At 41.5% G+C, this 18,238-nt stretch overlaps 1 long non-coding RNA gene across 4 annotated transcripts in view; it reads left to right on the plus strand.

Annotated features, from left to right (window-relative positions):
• The window catches only part of LOC126058128 (uncharacterized), a 263,603-nt gene that overhangs the window by 100,978 nt on the left and 144,387 nt on the right, over positions 1 to 18,238 (plus strand). For all 4 annotated transcript variants that reach the window (XR_007513104.1, XR_007513103.1, XR_007513105.1 and 1 more), the window contains exon 2: positions 13,922 to 14,239. This is a non-coding gene — a long non-coding RNA (uncharacterized LOC126058128). The remainder of the gene's footprint in view (positions 1 to 13,921; positions 14,240 to 18,238) is intronic.

The raw sequence follows: 18,238 nt of genomic DNA on the forward strand, positions 1-18,238 counted from the left end.
TTTGTTTGGTTAGTAGGTTTGCAAACAAAACAATACACTGAGCTGACTGATGGAGATTGCAGTAGCCACTCCCTCTTATAATTTTCATCATTAACTTTGCACTCTAGAAAAAATTCTGGCTATAGAACTTTGTTTACCATCCAGGAATTTTCAACACAAATTTACAAGTGGACAACTGTAATGTTGACAATCACTTGGGCCTCTTTTGATCCAGTAATTTACTTCATTGAAAGAAAATTATTCCACAAGGCAGGATCTGCATTTCTGTTATTTATGGAGTCTGCAGATGTGACAATTTAATATTCTTAGTTTCACTTTCTAGATCATTACTAATTTTTTTTTTTTTTTTTTTACCACAGCAAGAAATGGATGCAGAATTTGGAACAAATCCTGTTATATTTGTATTGCCATCCTTAATTTCAGCACTAGTGGTACTAGTAGGATGATTCCCACCCATAAGCACGTACCTTTAATGGAAGAAGTCTCTTCTGATTTATTACATTCTAAAAAGGAATTTTGGGATTGTCTTTAGGGATTCACAAATCATTTTCTTTTTATCTCCTGCAGGCTTCCATTTTTGCACTCCACTTAGTTATTGCCATTTCATTTTGCCTGGATATAAAATTATGTCACTTTTTAAATTTGATTCTACCATAACAATAAATTTGAATAATAGAAAGTAAATTTATAAAACAGGTAGTTTATAAAATAAAATTTAATTTAGAATTTAGACATTAACACAAAAAATTTATATTTGAAAATTAAATAACTCATTGCTGTGGATTAAATTTTAACTAACAGTGACCCTATTGGACAGAATAGAAGTGCACAGCAGGGCTTCTAAGGAGAGGCTGGTTAAAACCTTTTAGTTTCAGCCAAGCTCTTAACCAAATGTTCCACCAGGGCTACATTTGAAAATTAGTAAGTAAAAATGTTAATTTGGACCATGAGATTTTGTTCTTCAGGTCTTAGATAGTCCAAAGAAATAGTACATGATATCCTTCTCCATGGACTAATTCCTCCTGAAAACAGGTCCAAAGTATGTAGGATGTGGTCTAGCCATCTTTGCTTCTAGGCTAGGGTACGTTCTGGTTATACTTCTTTCAAGATAGATTTTTTCGTTCTTTTGGCAGTTCATGGTGTATTCAGAATTCTTCACCAACACGACAATTAAAAGGCATCAGTTCTTCTACAGTCTTCCTTATTCATCAGCCAGCTTTCCCACACATACGAGGCCACTGAAAACACTGTGGTTTGGATCAGTTGAATCTTAGTTTTCAAGGTGATGTCTTTGCTTTTCAACACTTTAGAGGTCTTTTGCAGCCAGTTTCCCTAATGCAATGCATCTTTTGATTTCTTAACTGCTGTTTCCATGGGTGTTGATTGTGGATCCAAATAAAATGAAATCCTTGACAACTTCAATCTTTTCTCCGTTTATCACGATGTTGCTCATTGGCCCAGTTGTGAGGATTTTTGTTTTCTTCATGTTGAGATGCAATCTCTACTGAAGGCCGTGGTCTTTGATCTTCATCAGTAAGTGCTTCAAGTCCTCTTATCTTTTAGCAAGCGGGGTTGTGTCATCTGCAAAATGCAGGTTGTTAATGAGTCTTCCTCCAATCCTGATGTCGTGTTCTTTGTATAGTCCAGCTTCTCAGATTATTTGCAGATTAAATAAGTATTGTGAAAGGATACAACCCTGACACACACCTTTTCTGACTTTAAACCACGCAGTATCACCTTTTTCTGTTTGAACGTCTACCTTTTGATCAGGTTCCTCATCAGCACAATTGAGTGTTCTGGGATTCCCACTCTTCGCAATGTTATCCATAATTTGTTATGACCCAAGCAGTCAAATGCCTTTGCATAGTCAATAATACACAGGTAAACATCTTTCTGGTATTCTCTGCTTTCAACCAGAATCGATATGACATCAGCTGTGATATCCCTCCTTCCATGTCCTCTTCTGAATCCTGCTTAAATTTCTGGCAGTTCCCTGTCAATGTACTGCTGCAGCTGCTTTTGAATGATTTTTAGCAGAATATTACTTGCATGTGATATTAATGATATTGTTTGATAATTTCCACATTTGGTTGGATCACCTTCCTTAGGAATAGGCGTAAATATGGATCCTTGCCAGTTCGTAGGCCAGGTACCTGTATTCCAAATTTCTTGGGATTAGACAAGTGAGCGATTCCAGTGCTGCATCCATTTGGTGAAACATCTCAGTTGGTATTCCATCAATTCTTGGAGGCTTTTTTTTCTCACCAATTCCTTCAGGGCAGCATGAACTTCTTCCTTCAGTACCATCGGTTTCTGATCATACGGTACTTCCTGAAATGGTTGAAGGTCGACCAATCCTTTTTGGCATAGTAACTGTGGGTATTACTTTCATCTTCTTTTGATGCTTCCTGCGTCATTTAATATTATACCCGTAGAATCCTTCAGTATTGCAACTCAAGGGTTGAGTTTTTTCTTCAGTTCTTTCAGCTTGAGAAATGCTGAGTGTTCTTCCGTTTTGGTTATCCAGCTCCAGATCTTTACACATGTCATTATAATACTTTTTCTTCTCAAGCCACCCTTTGAAATCTTCTGTTCAGCTCTATTACTTCATCATTTCTTCCTTTCACTTTAGCTACCCGACATTCAAGAGCAAGGTTCAGAGTCTCTTCTGACATCCGTTTTGGTCTTTTCTTTCTTTCCTGTCTTTTAAAGGACCTCTTGCTTTCTTCATGTGTGATGTCCTTGATGTCATTCCACAACTCACCTGGTCTTCAGTTGTTAAGTTTAACACGTAAAATGTATTCTCGAGGTGGTCTCTAAATACAGGTGAGATATACTCAAGGTTGTACTTTGGCCCTTTTTGACTTACTCTACTTTTCTTCCGTTTCACCTTGAACTCCCATATGAGCAATTGACAGTCTGTTTCAGAATCGATCCCTGGCCTTGTTCTGACTGATGATATGAGTTTTCCCATCTTCTCTTTCCACAGATGTAGTCAGTTTGACTCCTGTGTATTCCATCTGGTAAAGTCCACGTGTATAGCTGCCGTTTATGTTGGTGAAGAAAGATATTTGTAGTGGATGAGTCACTGGTCTTGCAAAATTCCTTCATGAGATTTCTGGCATCATTTCTATCAGCAATGCTGTGTTTTCCAACTACTTTTCCTTCTTTGTTTCCAACTTTAACATTCTAATGACCAGTAATTATCAATGCATCTTGATTGCATGTTTGATCAATTTCAGGCTGCAGAAGTTGTTTAAAATCTTCAATTTCTTTGTCTTTGGCATTAGTGGTTGGTGCATAAATTTGAAGAGTCATATAAACTGGTCTTCCTTGTAAGTGTATGGGTATTAGCCTATCAGTGACAACATTGTACTTCAGGCTAGATCTTGAAATGTTCTCTTTGATGATTAATGTAACGTCATTCTTTTGACTCTGGTGGAATATCCGTGTTTGTAAGACCGCTCACAGACTGTTTCACCAGAGAGTTTTCTGGTACTGCAACATCTACCACTAATCTCTGTGATCCCTGTGAATGGGCAAAATAAGAATAGTGCTATAGATTTCTTCCAAATACAGAAAACATAATTATGAAAATGTTCTTGGTGTTGATTATATTCTTTACCAATCTGTTCCTATGGGATTTTTGATACTTCACTTGAAAAATGAGTCCAAGGTGCTGTGATGTGATTGTTTACTTTGTGTGGCCTTTCTAGCCATGGTCTTATAACATCCACCCTGGTGCTTGGGCAGGGCTGTGTGATAGGATAATTGTGGCTCACCAAGGGGATTGCTTAGTTTTCCCTTCAAAGAGATCCAGTTCCAGAGCAAAGAGGAGGATTCAACTCCCATCAAGGAAGAACAGCCAGGAGCTGAGCATATATTATGGACCTGAGATCCCTGCACTGAGAAGCTCCTAGAAGCAGGAGACTGAGATAGAGAGAGGAAGCTGTAACCCTGAAGACGGTAAGATGCCATGGCAGGAGAGACCAAGCAACAGGGACCCGGCTATAGGAGATGCTGGCCCATGGAGAAGGAAAGCTGAGTGCCTTTGGAGAGAGGCCCAAGGCCAGGCAGAGGCACGCCTATGAGCACAGGAGGGAAGAGGCTGTCCTGATAGAAGAACTGTATTCTGAGTGTCTTTGAGCCTGAGTTGTAACTGTTACTTCCCTAATAAACCCCATAATCATGAATATGGACTGCGAGCTCTGTGTGGCCATTGCAATGAGTTATTGAACCCAGCAGAGAAGTTGGGAGTGCTGTGTGAGGGACAGTTGGTGTCAGAGTTAGTGAAGATGGTGGAGAGAGGATAGTTTTTTCACCAGTGCCTTCAATGCAGCTTCGATTTCTTCCTTTTATACCATCAGTTCTTGATCTTATGCTACCTCTTGAAATTGTTGAAAATTATCCAGTTCTACTGCAGTAGCTATATTAATATCAGACAAATTATACTTCAGAAAAAGGAGTATTATTGGGAATAAGTAGGGACATAACATAATAAAGGTTCAATTCTCCAAAAAGATACAACAATCCTAAATTTGTACGTATTTAACAACGGGGCTCCAAAATACAAAAACTAATAAATCTGAAAGGGGAAATGGACAAATACGCATTTATAATTGATATCAGTACTTTTCTATCAACAATTAATAGAGCCCTGCTAGTTGAAGTCCAAAGCATCTGTGTGATGTCTATGTGTGTGTATGTATGTGTGTATGTATGTATATAGTATAAAGACAAGTAATACAGAAATAAACATAGATAGATGTTGTAGTCCTTGGGAGGTGCAAACGGTTAATGCATTCAGCTGCTAACCAAAATGTTGGAGGTTTGAGTCCACCCAGAGGGACTTCGGAAGAAAGGCTTGGCAATCTACTTTTGAAAAATTAGCCATTGAACTGACACACTTGAGTGTCAGTACTACTCTGACACACATGGGGGGAGGGGTCACCATGAGTCAGATCAGCTTGATAGCAATTGAATGATTTTTTTATTCATTCTGCCAATATTTGTCTTTTAATTGGTATCTTAGGCTGGGTTCTCCAGAGAAGCAAAACCAGTGAGATATATATTTAAATAGATTTATATCAAGGAAATGGCTCACGAGGCTGTAGAGGCTGGTAGGTCTCAAGTCCATGGGTCAGTCTGGTGGCTTCTCCTGACTCACGTAGATGCAGGGACTGCAGAACTGAAGATCTGCAGGTCATACAACAGGTCTGTGGCTCACAGGCTGCAAAGGCTGACAAATCTCAAGATCGGCAGGTAAGCTGGCAGGCGGCGGCTCACAGACTGCGGAGGCTGATGAATCCCAAAATTGGAAGGTAAACTGAAGGTTCAAGTCCCAAAAACTTGAGATCAGATGAAGAGGAGCCAGCTGCAGGATTCCGAGTGAGCAAAAGCTCAAGAGCCTTGCCAGAAAGTCCCCCTATATTGGATGCAGTCCACACCCGCAAGGAAACTCCCTTACATCTGATTGGCTACTCACAGCAGATCCCATCATGGAGGTAATCGCATTATATCACATCTCATCATGGAAGTGATTTCATCCATATACGACTGCTAAACTACATCACAACTGCCAAAGCACTGAGAATCATGGTCCGACAAAGTTGACACACAACTTTAATGATCCCAATTGTGAATTTAATCTATTTATATTTAAAGCGATTAATGATAAGGAAGGACTTATATCTTCTACTTTGTAGTAGGTCATATATGTATTTTGTTGCTCATTTTCTTCACTACTGTCCACTTTTGTGTTTGACTGATTTTTTTCAAGTGTACAATTTTGGTCCTCTCCTTATTTCCTTTCCTTATATTTTTTAACTTCTTAGTGGTGACCATGAGGATTACAATTAAGATCTTATATTTATAACAATCTTCTTTTAATTAATATAAATTTAGCTTCAACAGTATAGAAAATTCTGCTTTTATTCAGCTCAGTTACCTCCCCTACTTACGTTGCTGTTACAAAAATTGCGTCTTTATACATTGTGTGTCCATTAAGAGAGATGTGTAAGTATTTTTATGCATTCGTGCTTTAAATTATATATGAAAAAAAGAGAGGCGTGATATAAAAATATTACTGACTTTGTTTTATCTAAGTAGTTACCTTTACGGAGTCTTTGTTTCTTTTTATGGCTTCCAGTTACTGTCTAGTGTCCTTCCATGCCAGCCAGAATGATTCCCTGTGGCATTTCTCATAAGGCAGTTCTGCTACTAACACACTCCCTCAGGTTTTGTGTATCTGGGCATGTCTTAATTTCGCCTTCATTTTTGAAAGATAGTTTTGCTGGATATTGACATCTTGGTTCATAGTTTTGTTTCTGTATTTTTTTTTTCCAGTGCCTTAACTACATCATCCCACTATTTTCTTGTCTCAATGGTTTCTGGTGAAAAATCAACAGTTAAACTTGTTGAGACTCTCTTGTACATTAGGAGTCACTTATCTCTTACTGCTTTCAAGTTTCTGTGTTTGTCTTTTGACATTTTGATTATGTCTGTCTGTGGATATCTATGTATTTATTGTCCTTTGAGTTTATTGAGCTTCTTGGATATCTAGATGACATTTGGGAAACTTCCAGTCATTACGTTTTCAAATATTCTTTCTGTCCTTTCATGTTTCTTTCCTTTCTGGGACTCCTTAATGAGTATATTGGTATGCTTGATGTTGTCCCGCAGGTCCCTTAGGCTCTGTTCATTTTCTTCATTCTTTTTCCTTTATGCTCCTGAGTTAGAACAATTTCAGTTGTGCTTTTTCAAGTTTACATTTTCCTGCTTTCTTGCTCAAATCTGCTGTTGAGCTCCTCTAATGAAATTTTTATTTCCACTATTCTACTTTTCAGCTCTGTAATTTCTTTTTGGTTCTTTTGTATAATATTTCTTTATTAATATTTTCTACTTGTTCATACATTCTTCTCTTGGTTTCCTTTTTTTTTTTTTTTTTGATCTATGGTTTCTTTAGCTCTTTGAGGAAATTTAAGACAATTGGTTTAAAATCTTTGTCTAGTAATCCCAATATCTGAGTTTCCTTAGGGATGCTTTCTGTTCATTTCTCTTCTTTCTTTCTTCTTAACAAATGAACCATCCTTTTCTGTTTCTTTTTATGACTTAAAATAGTGTGTTGAAAACTGGATATTTTAAACATTATAATGTAACTCTGGAAATCAGATTCCCTCCTGTCATTAGGGTTTGCTTTTTTTCTTTTTTTTTTCTTAAATTGTTGAGGGCCAATCATCCATTTGCTTAGTGATGTTCCCAAACTATTTCTGCAAAGATTGTATGTCTTCTCATGTGTGGACACTGAAGTTCTGTTCTGTTATGTCAGCAGTCAGTTCATGACCTGACAGTGATTTCTTTAAAAGCTTGTAGCCAAAAAGAAAAAGGAACATTATCCCAGTCTTTGCAGATTGGCTCTGAACTGGGGCGTTCTTTCAATGCTAAGCAAGAGTGCCTAAAACTCTGCCTTAGCCTTCACTTCCTGCCCCCATGGAGCCCAAAGATCAGCCAGAGGTGCAAGCCCAGAGCTTTGTCAGGATCTTTATGAGCATGTCTTCATCCTTAGGCAAGAACATTGCACTCCAGATTCCTCAGTATATGTGGTAGCCCTTCAAAGCCCTTAAACCACCAAGCGTCTTCCTCTCAGCCTCCCTTTTTCCAAGCTTTTTAAGATTCGTCTGTTATTGGTAGTTTAAAACGGGTCTTCAGTTATCAAAATATCAAAAATAATCAAAAGAATACCTGTATAACCTGCTTTTTAAATAAAGAAAATCCACTGAGATAGCTCACAACTGGCAATTCCCCAGCTGGGTAATCGGCCAGGTGAGGGGCATCAAGGCGACCAGGTAAGGATGGTCCAGACCAAATGGAGAGGAGAGGAAGCCCCACCCAAGCGTTGGGGGAGGGTGCAGAGGGCACCTCCTCTAAGGGTCATTTGTTTGCTGACCTCCGACGGCCGTCTCCGAGCCCACCAGAGGGCTCCCTGATGGCTTGACACTGACCATTTGGCCTCGGAGAGCCTGAGAAGCCACCAAGGGAGGGTGTGGTTTAAAAAATACATTTCAATATATACATTCATATTTACACTCTATGCCAGTCTCTGTGCTTCTAGTCTTGTTTCTGTGCAATCATGTAGATAATATACATAATATGTATTTCTTTCGAATTCATCATTCTGACAGTCTTTTTCAAAACAAAAACCAAACCCATTTCCATGGAGTCAATTCCAGCTCGTAGCTACCCTATAGTACAGGGTAGAACTGCCCTATAGTGTTTCCAAGGAGTGTCTGGTGGATTCTAACTGCCGACCTTTGGTTAGCAGGCGTAGCTCTTAACCACTACACCACCAGGGTTTCCAAAGACTCTTCCCTGGCTGGAAATCCCTGGCAGTGGCGGTGAAAATGCGGAATCCTAGCCACTAGACCACCAGGGAACCGACAGGCTTTTTAGCGTGTAGAAATTCAAATTTGTAATTTTGGAGATTCCCCCTCTTTTTTTCAAAATGGGGGGCATTGAGATGGAGGATTTTCCCATGCCCACCATCCTAAGGGATTTAATTAACCCATAGTTGAGACATGGTAAACATCTCAAGAAATTATTGCCTTTGAGAAACTTGAGGGTGAGTAGGCATATCACCTGATTCCTCTTAAACTCCTTTTAAAAACCTGACTTGAAGACTCACCTGCCTTTTTGAATAAGTGCCAGCTTGAATAGGCAGGGTTCAGGGAATTGCCAACCAAAGGTATGGTTTCTCCAGAGGCCTCCAAGGGGTGTAAAAGAAGAGCAGAGCTAGACCCCGTGCTTGGGACACACCCTTGGTATGAAATATTTGAGTGTGTGTGTGGTGAGGGGAGCAGTGGGTGTGGGAGAGTGGGGTGGGTGGGTAATAGGGAAATGCCTGGGTTTTTTTTTTTGTTTGTTTGTTTTTAAGAAACAGTGTTTTACAATTTTTATTTTTTTTTATTTTTTATTACAGTGAACAGTTCAGTGGAGACATGTTCCTTATCTGCAGGGGCTAGTGGAAGTGCTGATAGCTGAGAATGTAGCCTGCTCCCCAAGTGCCAGTTGGCATTTTGGAGAGAAAACTTGATGTTTGGAGCACTGACTGGCCCTGCCTTTCCTAAATAATTAAGGGTGGTGGGGTGGTGGTAAGAGAAAGAGGATGGTCTATGAACACCGACCCTGGAAAATTAACCCGAGTGTGTGGGTTGTGGATAGCAGGAAAAGAACATCGCCCGCAATTGACAGCAGTGCCTTTATGTATTTATTTATGCTTCTTTTTAGTTCTGAGTTGTTTTTAAGCCACAAATTAATGGGGCCACCATGAGTTTTCAGAGAATGAGTTTTACAAAAATCTAAGTGTTTTAAATATTGCAAGGATTTACTTATATATGCTGTATATGAGAAAAGTCCTTACAGTTATAGGGAGGAGAAAGAAAGTATATTCAGGAATTAAATTTTCACAGTTCTCTGAATTCTTATATTTCTCTTGTTGTCTGTTTTTCTTTTTTTGTCCTTCATCCACCCCTTCCACCTTGACCCACTGTCTTCATCATCTAGTGCTGCCATAACAGAAATACCATGAGTAGATGGCTTTAACCGAGAGAAATGTAATACCTCACATTAAAGTAGGCTAATAGTCCAAGGCATCAGCTCTAGGGGAAAGCTTTCTCTCTCTTTCGGCTCTGGAAGAAGGTCCTTGTCCTTAGCCTTCACATGGTCAAGGAGCTTCTCAGGTGCAGGGACCCTGGGTCGAGAGGACATGCTCTGCTCCTGGTGCTGCTTTCTTAATAGTCTGAGGCCCCCAACTCTCCGCTTGCTTCCCTTTCCTTTTATCTCTTGAGAGATAAAAGGTGGTGCAGGCCACACCCCAGGGAAAGGTGACCTGAGTGAGGGTGGTGTTACAATCCCACCCTAATCCTCTTACAGTAAAATTACAATCACAAAATGGAGGACAACTACACAATAGTGGGAATCATGGCCTAACCAAGTTGAAACACACGTTTTTTAGGGTCATAATTCAATCCATGACACCCACCAAACCAAACTTGTCACCATCAAATTGATTCCAACCTGTAGAGACCCTAGTTGATTTGAACTCATAGAGACCGTATAGCATAGAGTAGAACTACCCAATAGAGTTTCCAAGGACGAGTTGGTGGATTCGAACTGCTGACCTTTTGGTTAGAAGCTGAGCTCTTAACCACTATGCCACCAGGGCTCCTCTTGATCCACAGTCCACCCTAATTCACCACTGTGTTAGAAAAAGGTTTTGCTATTCTAAAATGAGAACTTTTTACTATACTTTGTGTTCGTGGTTGCTTTTGGTATGTCTTTAAGCACTGAACAGTTACCTCATACCCGTTAAAAACCCATTGCCACTGAGTCTATTCCAACTCATAGCGGCCCTATAGGGCAGAGCAGAACTGTGCCATAGACTTTCCAAGGAGTGCCTGGTGGATTTGAACTGATGACCTTTTGGTTAGCAGCCATAGCTCTTAAACAGTACACCACCAGTGTGGAAGGGGTTTAATTGATAACATGATGTCTGGGCTCCAAGGGAGATGGAATGGATGTGCAGGAGAAAGGCATGCAGAGTCTGCCTGTATAGTCCCCAGAACTCTGTTCAAGATCATAACACACCTCAGTAATCACTTGAATCTAAACATACAACTTTAACAGTTGATGTAAATGACTTTACACATGAATTTTGGAACTCAACTCTTTCTCAATGGAAGTTTCTTCAACTAAGCTGTTTGTTTGTATTCCCTTAACAATTATGAAAGCTAACATTTATCGTGTTCATTCTGTGTATAAGGCCTTTTTCTAAGTACCTTGTGTGTTTTATTTAACCTGCGTGACAACCTTTTGAATAAGACCCATTTTAGAAATGGGAAACTGAGGCAGTGAGAGGTAAAGTAATGTGCCCAGAACACCCAGCTGATAAATTGAGTTAGGATTTAAACCCAGGCAGTTTGTTTCAGAATTTGCTTATGTAATCACCGTACGTGACAGCAGTGAGCCCTAGTGGCTCTGTGGTTAAAGAACTTGGCTGCTAACTGAAAGGTCACTGGTTCGAACCCACCAGCCTCTCTGTAGGAGACAGATGTGGCAGCTTGCTTCAGTGAAGACTTACAGCCTTGGAAACCCTATGCGGCAGTTTTACTCTGTCCTTTGGGGTCACTATGAGTTAGAATCGACTTGATGACTGTGGGTTTTGGCACATAATACTAAATGTACAGTGTATTCTATATGCCGTGTATATGTTCAGAAACTAATTTTCCCAACATTTATGCCATATATAGATTACCAATCCAGATGCCATTGAGTAGATTTTCACTCCTGACGACCCCGTGAGTTTTCAGAGTAGGACTGCCCTCCATGCGGTTTTCAATAGCTGTGACCATTTGGAGGTGGATTGCCAGGCCTCTCTTCCAAGGCAACTGAGTGGATTTAAACTGCCAACCTTTCAGTTAGTAACTGAGCACTTAACTCTTTGTGCCACCTAATACATATATATACTAGGAGGTTTTCCTCCTTATTTGTACTTTAATGATTTTTAGACTCTTTTGAATACTTGTTCCTGGCAGTGAACTAGATGCTAAAGAACAGAATAGGCGCATGTAAGCCTCTCTCACCTTCTCCCTCCCCTCTTTCACAGAGATGAAATGAAAAGGAATTAATGAAGACAGATCATTGGATTAGGGCCCATACTCAGGGCTCTAACAGCATGAGGAGTTTCTCCTGTCACTTCAGTTCTTTTTCAGGAATTGGCACCTCCTTTTTGTGAATCACAAAGACCAGTGCTTTCTATCAAGCCATTTAGATTTGGGGTATGGAGCAGTGTCATTCAATCAGACAGTGTTCCAGTACTATTCGTAAGATTTCACTGGCCAGTTGTTTTTAGAAATAGATCACTAGGTCCTTTTTCCTAGTCCGTCTAAATCCAGAGCTCCACTCAAAGCTGTCTACCATGGGTGAACCTGGTGGTGTTTGAAATACCGGTGGCATAGCTTCCAACATCACAGCAACATGCAAGCCACCACACTACAACAAACTGACAGAAGAGTGGTGGGAGTTAAAAAATGAGAAGAACCAAAAAGAGTGCTTCTTCCATGTCTGCTGATTTAGAGGAACCATGAGAAATTGTCAAGTGAAGAGTGATTCAGAGAAAAACATTGGTAGAGTGTGACCTAATTTCCATAAAAAACAAACAAATGAATGTCCTTACGTGTGTCCCGGCAAAAAGCAGTGTGTAAAAGGGTACATATGTATCTTTGGACACTGGACACTTTGGGGGAGCAGGTACAATATACTTATGTGGGGATGGCTCTTATTATAACTTCTATATACAAATCTCTATTGTTAAATGTGTTATAAGAATGTAAAACCTTTTAAAGTTTAGTAACATCATACGTGTATGTGTGTGTATTTGAAACTTTTTTTTTTTTTTACTATGTTATATATGTGTTTTTTAGTTATCTAGTGTGGCTATAGCAGAGATACCACAAGTGGATGGCTTTAACAAACAGAAACTTATTCTCTCACAGTTTAAGAAGCAAGAAGTTTGAAGTCAGGGCACCAGCTCTAGGAGAAAGCTTTTTCTCTTTGTGGCTCTGGGAGAAGGTCCTTGTCATCCATCTTCCCCTGGCCTAGGAAATTCTCAGCGCGTGGACACTGGGTCAAAAGGAGGTGCTCCACTCCAGGCACTTCTTCCTTGGTGGTAGGAGGTCCCTCTCATTTCTGCTCACTTTTCTCTTTGTATCTCAAAAGAGACTGACTCAAGACTCACCCTAATCCTGCAGATTGTGTCCTCCCTCATTAACCTAACTGCCTCTAATCCCGCCTCATTAACATCACATAGGTTAGAATTTACAACACATAAGTAATCACATCAGATCACAAAATGCAGGACAACCACACAATACTGGGAATCATGGTCTGGCCAGGTTGACACACATTTTGGGGGACACTATTCAATCCATAACAATAGAGAAAACACTGTCTTCAATGCCAGATCCAGAGACTTTTATCCACCTATGAAGGGCAAACACAGAAATTGAACAAAATTCAGATCAGCGAATTATTGCTTGCTCTTGTAACTAATGACTTCTTCTGATCTCCATGCCTGGAAATGGCCAAAAAGAATTCTGTGAGGATTAATTTAGTTATTGCTAAAACATCTACTGCATTTACATGTCTACAGATAAGGAAGAATGCTGGACACCGTGTGTGATTCATTAAGTAACACAGGGACCCTTAGACTATTGTTCTCCTTCTCTGATATGCCACCATCACCTTCTCCCCTTGTTGCTCTCCTGAAAAACCCACGCTTGTATATTCTAGGCTTTTTTCCAGAACTGAATTTGCAGGAAGTTAAAGATATATCTTTGAAAGATAAAGAACACTTTGGCCAATTGTCTTTAGACAGTCGAACTTCCCAGCCAACCTCTGTGCAGGATGGGAATTCACAATCCCTCCTACTCAGTACCTCTGAGCAGGACGGGATTTCTGTTTCATTATCAGGAGAAGGCGGAATTCACCCCTCTTCAGAAAACTTACTTTGCTTTGCCTCAAACTCTCCCTCTCAGGATCTGTCACGGTCACTCTGAGAAATTCACATGGGCAGCCTGTATGGAAGTGCCCATCCTAGAGGCCCTGCCCTCCCTTCCTTGCTCCATAGGGCTTCCTCTGACACTTGGGGTCGCATCTCCCAGGGAGTACACACCTCTGGCACTTTCAGGGATTCCCAGGCCCTGGGATACTGTGGATGGGACTTGGAACTCAATCTGTTTCTTCCCATCCTCACCTTTGGTTATCTGTATTCTGTCTTCACCAGATTTAGGAGGCCATGTCTTCTCTTTGCTCGTTTCATCTCAGTCAGGCTTTTCTATTCCAATTCTCTGATCTCAGAACAGATCAGGTTAGACCACAGAAAAGAGAAAGACCAAGCAAACATCACTGATCTGTGCAGAAGCTGCTGGGAAGGGATTCGATTCTCATTGGTTTAAGGTTTTATGCCCACTGCTCACTGGCAGGCAGGTTCCCCCCAGAGTCTGGCTTCTGTCTGGTACCTTGTACTACAAAGAACTCAGTGACCAGCCCACCTTCACAATCACACCTCCCTTAGAGCTATCTTTGCAGAGGCTCTTTCTCAGACTTCCATGTCCCACTGAAATCCCATTTCTCTTTCCTTACAGACATTGTGCTCATTCTCAGGGCCCTGAGACCTCATCTGCAGGTGAGTCTTGTCCTCTTCTCTCCTTGGCGGGGGGAGCTTTGGAGTGGACCTCATGTCTTTGGACAGCTATCCTGGGGCTTCTTCCACCCTGGTGCTCTAGGACTGGATCTCTCCATGTACTAGAGGGGGCGTGGAAGGGGCACAAGGCTAAAAGAGTGGATCTTCCAGGTGAGGTGGGTTTAAGAAGCCTGAATGAAGTTCTTCCCTGAAGGGTGCATATTTTGCAGTCCAGACATCCTGCTTCTCTCAGTCTAAGAGTCCTAGCACGTCTTCAGGTGCTTTCTCCTTTGACCTTGAGGCCATGCCTGCACCCTCTGCAGCCAGGTCTCCCACATGTGTAGCAGCACCAGTAGGTGTGGTAGCCTGTTCAGCCCCTGTCTCCTCCTCCAGATGCTCCTGGAGGTGCCTGGCTCTTCTTGCCAGGACTCCAGGATGCTGACCAGGGACTCAGTGTTGGTTAGAGTGAGGGCAGACCTGATGGCACTCACTTTCTTCAAAAACTCAGCCTCAAGACCAGGGGCCTTTTGCCGACAGGGGTGTGAGATGTTTTGGTCTGGTCTGCCAGACCATGGCTAACCCCTTGACCTTACACACTTGGGTAGATACCCATACTTGACCTATTGATCTCTGGAGTAATTTGATGAGTGAGAATTCTGCCTAGTGGAAGCTGATGAAAAAGGCCTTGCTGATACTTGGGGAATCTTCCTGGGCTTGGAACTTGGGCTTTTTGTTCTCATGTTCTACCCTGAGTGACACTTTCCTCTTGGGTTGAGACTTGCAATAGTGGAGAGTTAATTTACATGAGCCCTCTGGGCTCTGGTGTCTCAACTGTGACCTAAGTCTCTGGTCTCAGGGATCCCTGGAGGCCTCTCCATCACCACCATCCTCCACTTCCACAGTCCCCATGGTTTCTTTCTTGTTCCCCAGGCACCGACCATACTTTAGGGAATTTACTCTGGGCAATAAAGTCTCCTCCAGAAAATTTCAGTGATGGTACTACCTTATAGCAAAAGTCTATCATTTTTCAAAAAATTATAATACATTGATTTAAAAAAAAAAAATTCCCAGTTTTCTTTTAGTAGATTCCAATTCATAGCAACCCTATAGGACAGAGTAGAACTCCCCATAGGGTTTCCAAGGAGCAGCTGGTGGATTCCAACTGCCAAACCTTTTAGTTAGCAGCCAAAGGTTTATCCTGTGATAGTTTATAATATAAACAGAGGATCGCCACATTAAAAAAAATTTTTTTTTTTTTTGCGTTTGTTGGACGGAAGTGAATTTGCTCCTGTGGAATATGGAAATTACCTCATCCTCTGCACCTTCATGATAGTACATGGTTTCTCTAAAAGGTGTTTTCTATGAAAGTTATTTTTTTTAGTAAATTTAGAGTGTAAACATTGAAACAGGAGAATCGGTCTCCTCTTTGTAACTTGTTTTCATCCTCCTTTTAAGGGAAGGATTTTCATAGAAGGAATTATACTTAAAGAGACAGCGTAATTTGTACTTTTCTGTGTAATTCAAAACTCCTCGTACCCTTAACTAGCCTACACCAGGAGATTAAAATTGCCTTTCTCTGAACAGAAGCCCATTACCATGTCCTTCAGGGTGAGGCAGAAACAGATGTCCATATTTGAGAGTCTGATAGCACAAACCTTAGTAGCCAAATCACAACCATGCCTCCTGTCTGGGCGGGCGGGGCTTGTATATGTCAGCATAAGGGTCAGTATTTTTCTGAGTTTGAGGGAAGGATTGGCGAGTTAAGGAAGAAAGAGAAGGAGTTTGGGAGGGGAGTGTAAGCTCCAGTGACAGACAGAAGATGGGGTGGGAGATCTCTCAAAGGGTATTAGAGGCCAGTCAGAAAACCAGGAAGCAGCAGGAAGCTGGGCCAGTGGAGGGCAGCACTGGGTGGAGGAGGACAGCAGAGGTAATAGTAGTGGGGAGGGCAACAAAACTGGCCTGGAAAGAGTGATACATGACTGATCCTAGATGAAGCTCAGGTTAAGAAAAGTAGGAAAATAAAAAATTCTATCCTGTAGCCATCTTTGTGGTTAGGGGTTGTTAGGCTCTTGAGGGAGGTGGGCAGGAGACATAGGAGGGGAAGGGGAGTTCCTGGATCTAGGGAGGAGTCTATAGCCCTTCTTCTGCCCTCAGCGATGTGGGTTCTGGGCTCTTCAACCTACCACTCCCAGAACCTCCTTAGAAATTTCCTTAGTTCTTCACATGGTATATTAATTCTATCTCATTAGAAAATATAATAATTAAGTATGCTTCTTGCTACCCACCGTTTCCACCATCCTATACTCTCTGCCCCAGTTGCCCACTGCCTTCCTTCCCTTCCACCATGTTCATATCCAGAACAATAGAGTGCCTTGTCTGCAGCTATTCTGGAAAGCTCTCAAACTTACAATTGAATTCTTCCATTTCATCCCTCATTTTTTCCTACATTTCTTATTGACAAAATAAACTTTGGTTGATTATCTACTAAATGACAGAAAGTGCTTTCTCAGGAGAATCTTCCTTATGACCTTATCCATTCGTTCCAAATCCTTCATCTTGTCCTACCATGGCTCTCTTTTCTGGTGGAAGTCAGACCTTTTGTTCTGTAGCACTCATCAATCTGGGACAACTTTTCCTCACCTTTATCTAGAGTCTTAGAGAAAGGCCTTTTCCTCATATGTCACTCTTTCATCCTGCTTGGGTGAAGATGTCCAAACATAATGGTCTGAAGGACCTTTATCCCTTCTCCCAGCAGGAAGCTTTGATAACCTGGGGACTCTGGCTTGCTCCTGAATTTCCTTGATTCAGTAGCTACAGTTTCTCTCCCACAAGACCTGAGGTTGGCACCCATTTCAAAAAGCAGCTGAGATCTGAGTTAGCACCAAGGCTTCTGTAATCCTGTGTGACATCATTGCTGACAGTGCTGAGTTCCATGGGCCCAGTTTGAAGCTAAACACGGCAACCAGAAAAACATGAAACTGTCAGGTATCATGGGCAGCTGCTTTCTCCCAGTCCTCTCATTTGACTCTGTTGGAATCATGTCTCTCCAGCTCTGGTTATAAAATGTCCACTCTGAGCCCCTCTTAGATCTCCTTAGCCTCTGAGTCTTCACACAGGCTCTGCTCTCTGACTAGGAGATGTTCTCTCCCTTCCCGTCTGCTGGCCTACTCTCCCTGGTGAAGTGTGAATGTGAAGAAAACTGACCCCATTGGAACAGATTAGGCTTATGACTTACCAAAAAGCCCTAAGACTCAGGAATTTTGTGGTCAGCCAGAATGGGAAGTTTGGGAGTTGACTTGGGGAAAGCCCATGACAGACTCTGCTTTTGTTTAGGAGGCTATTTAGAAGAGAAACCAGCAAATGGGGAGACCATTTGAGGAGGAAATTAAGAAGGTTGGGGTGGTGATGAGGAAGGAGGAGACTTCTCCAAGGAAAATAAAAGTTTCCACATGGGGATGGTAGGGGCTTGTTTTGTGTGACCCCAAAGGACAGAAGAGGCAGGAATGGTAGGGAAACAATAGAACAAAAGATAATCTGTGCCTGTTCACAAGTATAACAAATGCCCCAGTGTTTTCACCCTGTTTCCTCAGACTTTTCTCATCAAGGCATCCTTCCCCTTTTACTGAAGCCTCTGGAAAATACCTGGGGCTTCCTGGATGCTTGGCCTTTTTTAACCCCTTAACTATTCAGTCATATTCCCAACTTGGTTCAGGCATCACTTCCTGGTGGTAGTCTTCCCTGAATCTTCTCCTGGTAGATGAGTCCACTTCTTGCTCTGTACTCCATTGTACCCAGGAAACCCTTTACCACAGCATAAAACACAATTGCATTTACTACACATTCTTCCTCTCTCTGTGCCCATGCCTTCTATGAGACTCCAGAGCACCTTTCATTAGCAGTAGGAGTCTTCCTCTACCTGTTAGTTGAAGGCCGACCTTATGGTTGCTTCAGCCATTGACATAGTAGCAGAGATGATACAAGGAGAGAATTGAAAAGATTTTG

This window comes from Elephas maximus, chromosome 14, assembly GCF_024166365.1.
Source record: "Elephas maximus indicus isolate mEleMax1 chromosome 14, mEleMax1 primary haplotype, whole genome shotgun sequence".
Classification (NCBI taxonomy): domain Eukaryota; kingdom Metazoa; phylum Chordata; class Mammalia; order Proboscidea; family Elephantidae; genus Elephas; species Elephas maximus.